The sequence below is a fragment of the Echinops telfairi genome, unplaced genomic scaffold (genome assembly GCF_000313985.2).
Source record: "Echinops telfairi isolate 266 unplaced genomic scaffold, ASM31398v2 ScPeMD7_3;HRSCAF=10, whole genome shotgun sequence".
NCBI lineage: Eukaryota > Metazoa > Chordata > Mammalia > Afrosoricida > Tenrecidae > Echinops > Echinops telfairi.
This window is the reverse complement of record NW_022103899.1, coordinates 50,562,848-50,567,665: the sequence shown is the minus strand read 5'-3', so window position 1 is coordinate 50,567,665 and position 4,818 is coordinate 50,562,848. Positions and strand designations below refer to the sequence as shown.

The 4,818-nt window shown below is 46.4% G+C and overlaps 1 protein-coding gene and 1 pseudogene across 1 annotated transcript in view; one reads left to right on the top strand and one right to left on the bottom strand.

The window, feature by feature from the left end:
- Positions 1-4,818, top strand: part of AP1S3 (adaptor related protein complex 1 subunit sigma 3) — a 131,521-nt gene that overhangs the window by 98,886 nt on the left and 27,817 nt on the right. The gene's annotated exons all lie outside the window — the stretch shown is intronic.
- Positions 3,625-4,551, bottom strand: LOC101642341 (annotated as a pseudogene).

The window sequence follows — 4,818 nt, the reverse complement described above, 5'->3', positions numbered from 1 at the left end:
CTTGAGATGACTAGCTCCCAGGACCCTGCGATTTCAGAGTTCCACTGCTCCTTAGGGTTACAGGGCTGAAATCCCCATGGGAGCAGCCAGTCAGGTGTTTGCTACTGCACAGCTGCTCCTTCCATGTGGACTTGTTTTACACCAGACCGAGGAGAAATCTAGGCATCCGTGTCTTGAAACAATACTGTTTCCATGTTTTGTCCTATTCTACTCTTTCATTAAAAAACCTGATGACTGTCGGCACTCGATTGGTCTTTCTACCCACGGACTGTCTATCTGCTGTGGTAAAGAGCGTGCGCTCATTAAGGGAAATCAGGCCTAAGCTGTAGGTTCCTGCATCTTTCCTATGTCCCTCTCTTTCTTCCTCGGGTTCATTGCTAGGATTAAGTAGTGTTGCTTTGAGGCTAGAGAGAAAGCATTACTAGAGCTTCTCCACCTGACCATGGCAGTGATGATCATTGTTGTACATACCTTACCCTCCACTTTTCTTTTATTGCACATGTACCTAGCACTATACGGAGCCCTGTGATGCAGGGTTTATGCTTTGGGCTGCAGTCCTCAAGGTGCGCAGTCCAAAACTACTAGCCTCTCCTCAATTGAAGATGGGGCCTTTTACTCCTAAAAACAGTTGCACAGTCTCGAAAACTCAAAGGGCCAGTGCTACCCTGTCCCCTAAGGTCCCTGTGAGTCAGCATCGACTCTGTGGCAGTCAGTTTGGTTTGGGGTTTGGAGCTGGTGTTTTAGGAGGGGCTTCCCACATAGGCTGTGAACCCATTTGTCTGGTTACAAAGCTGTACTAAAGCATCCCCGAGCCCCGGTAGCACTGTTGGGTAAGTGTTTGTTACCCACAAGGTCAGCAGTTGAAACCCACCAACCACTCAGAGAAATGAAGGTGTCCGTGCCCATAAAGATCTACATCCTTGCAAACCCTACGTAGGGCCACTTTCAGTTGGCATCGACTCAATGCATTTGGGTTTTTTGGGTTGGATAGCAGCTCCTGGGAAGTGTGCGTTCTCCTTGAGGGATAGAGTTTTATTTTTTTGGAGATCTTTGACATTTATTTAAAATTAGACTTCCAGGTCAAATGTTGCCTGATTTTTAAAATGAAGTTTGCTAATTTCTTCTTAAGATTAACTCTCTGATTATAAAATCATGTGCATGAATTTTGTAAAATGCAGGTTAGCACAAAGGAGAAAAGAACATTTATAATTCTACTATTCCAAGATAACACCATGGATAACTTCGTTTATTTCCTCAAGTGATTTTTATTGTGTGTGCAAGGTACCTTACATTGTTGATAAAAGAATACAGGAACAATTGAATGTTATTATTATTGATTGCTTTGTCATAGTCCTTCATATCTAGCTGCATTCTAAGACACAGCCTTAAAAATAGCCTGATTCTAGTTGTCTTACTTTCAGCAAGCAAGGTTGTTAAGAAGTCTTCTTCCTCCAGTCCCTGCTGCGTTTTAATTCGTTTCATCCAGCTTCCCGGATTGTTTGGTCAGCATCCCTCTCTGATGGGGGAGGAAAGCAAGTTGGACTGGGTGTGCTGTGTAGAGCACGGGGGAGACCAAGTGTGGAGTGGAAAGAAATGGGGACACTCCACAAATGGCTCGTCATCTCTGCTCCAAGGGAAGGATAGAGCTAGGAAGGATGAGGAGCACAGCATGACCTTGGAATTACCCTGCGGAGGACAGACAGGAGAGCTCTGTGAGGAGGATATAGGAAGGTTCCAGAGAAACCTAGCGACTTCCGGGAGTTTGGGTATCAGGCATTTGTATTAGTACCAATCTGAAGATTCCTGGGAATTTCTTAAGAGTGCCTGTATCCTTGGTAAAGGAGCAAACAGGAGAATAATTGAACGAATCTAGTTTTGAAATTTGTGCATTCGGTTGGAAGTGGAGGCTCGAGAGCTGTTGCTCTGAGCAACAGCATTGTTTTAGTGATGTGGCGTGTGTTCCAGGTTGCCAGGGGAAGGCCTAACAATGATGGACCCAGAGGAAAGGAATATATGTGTAGATGCTATTAGTGGTCTGACAGTGCTGGGGCCAGGAAAAGGTACCCGAGTACCTCCGTTTGTGGGTCCACTTTACAGATTCAGGTTAAGCAGGGAGAGGGCAGACATCAGGCTACTATTGGAAGGCTTTACTGTTCATCTTCAACTGGAAGGAAAATGCTCCTTCTGGTTCAGCGTCGCAAACGAAATAGATCAGTGCTAGGCTGCTTCCGTCCCAGAAGGTCCGGTGGCACAGCGGCCTAAGCCCCGAGTTCCTACCCACTTGCTCAGTGCTGAGAACCCACCAGTTGCTTCAAGGGAGAAAGCTGAGACTGCTTCCTGCAAGCTTTCAAGTCTGGGAAACCCAAAGGGGAGCTCTACTTTGTCCGATAGGATCACTGTGAGTTCGAATCAACGGGCAGCAGGATGCTTGTCTTAAAGAGTTTTCCCTCTAAGTATGTGGGGGCACCTCGAATGTGCTTCAGAAAACACCCAGAGGAGTTTGTGTTCTGGGTCAAAGTGAGAATTTGGGGCGAGGCCTAATTTGCTCCAGGACTGTCCTAGTGGACACTCTGGGCGCAAGGAGGGCTTGGGCAGGCCGGACAAGTTTGGAGTTGAGGGATCACATGGAATGTAACTAGATGCCTCATGAAGGCTGGGAGTAAAGGGGGGTGGAGTCAGGTGTCCACCTGGAGAGAAAGTGTTAGGCTTAATGTAAGAAGTCAACTCTGCTCAACACACGTGGTTGAGTTTTAGGGTTCTTTCTGGAATTGCCTTTTTCCTAGAAGAGTCTCCCCAGTCTCTGTAGTGCTCTTTTCTTCTAAGCAGCATTACTGAAAGGGGTGTCTGAATGGTAGTTTTCAAAGTTAGATGAAGTTTGGGACATCAAGTCAGATTTCTATTGGCGTTTAATAGATATTGAAAAAGACTACTGATTTTTTTTAGCTACTCTCAAGCTAATCAAAAATGGTATTTGACTTACTCAAATGCGCCTTGAATGACTCAACGGATAAATTGGATAAAATTAATTGCTGGAGGTGATGAACTCCTGTGAATCACCACAGTTCACTCAGCCAGTTCTCCCAAGGGACACCACCAAGTCTAGCAGCATAAGAGATGCTGGGACACACACGCCCACTGCGCCTGTCACAGCAGCCTCTGACAGGAACGCGAGAGGACTGGGATCCATCTTTCAACACCGTCATGTGTGTTTCTCCTGGCTTTGGGCACAGCTATATTTCGTATAGGCTTTGTGGCTGTGTGCCTTATGCGCCTGCTCATCCTTTCTCCGAATCCCCTGTCAGCATGAAAAATTACTCATTGTTCACTGTTCTACATTGCTGCTCTGTGCTTTGGTGGACTGATCTTTCTTTCTTTCTCTTTTTTTTTTTATGTTAGCAGCAGAAATTGTTTATTAACAACTATCATTTTTTAAGTCCCAATGATCTATGCAAAAAATAAACACTAAAGAGAATAAATAAGACTTAACCAGTTTGTAAGAAAGTGGCACATGACCACTGTTTTAAACAGAAACCTGAAACCAAAATTTTACCAGGTGACGTTCACTCAAAGTAGATCAACTGTACACAGCGACCCCAGACCTGGGTGACAAGAAGCTAAGAGGTTTCACTTCGAATTTGAGGTCTGTCCCACTTTGGCAAATGTTTCTGGGTGCAGCATTTGAAGAAATTCTTCCAGTTGCATTTTCTCGCACTGTAATTCATACTCAGCCTTTACAGTACCGGCAGCATCATTATGTGGATTGTCTCTAATGTCTTCATTCAGTCCACTTGACCCCTCTGTTTGATCTTCATTTGTATTAACCTCCTCAGTAGGTGCCTCCGGTGTATCCATGAGCAAGGCATTGTCTAGCGGCTGGCTGTTCCTCAGTAACTTTGTCTGTCTGTCTTTTCTCCAAGGCCAGCTGTTTATTTCTCTCCATTCTTTGTGGCTCCTCTTCCGTTAGGCTTCTATTTGGCTCAGGAGCAGACCTCTCACTTTCAGATGAGGTCGTCATAAAAGGGTGTAGGTCGGTGGCAGATACATCCTGGTAGCTATGTTCCCCTCCTTCATCTTTATTGCTAATAAATCTTCATGTACAATAGGGAGATCAAGTCGGATTCGTTTTAAACCGGTCTGAACTTCTTTTTAATTTCCCAGGTATTCAATTCTGTCAACAAAATCCTCAAATTGCAATTTAGGGAATAGCCTATGTGCCCAGTGCTCCATGTGTCGGATTAGCTTCTTCAAGTCTTCAGCCTCATGACCTTTACCTTTGAATTTTGTCTCATCAAACACATGCCCGAAGGTTGGAAGCCCTCTCTCTGAGATGAACCTCTGCACATCCGGCTTGGGGATCTTCCTCTTCACGGTTCTCTTTGGAGGCCCAGGGACACGTACTCTTCCCTCGTCTAGTTCTTCACTGAGGGCTTCAGCAACTTCCCCATCTGCTCTCTCGGGAGAGGCTGCAGGTGGGAAAGGAGGAAACGTTTCATCTTCCACGTGCTCATACTCTGCTAGCTCCTTCAGGCCATTCTCCTGTGGTTCCACCATCTTTACGGGAAGTCCTCCGGAGGGCCCCCGTGTCCTGCTCCACCACTGGCACCACCCCCATCCCTTCCCTCTTCTATTCCAAACTTGGCTCCCGTCTTTACTCTCATTCATTCAATAGTCACAGCGCTTCTGAAGCTTAGAAGACCCTACCGTGCCCACGCAGGCCTCGTCCCACTTGGTCCGCTCTGAGGCCCCTCACTCACCACTCCCTGCAGTTCTCCAGCTCCCCAGTTCTCCCACCTCACTCCGCGGGCTGCGCAGGCACCC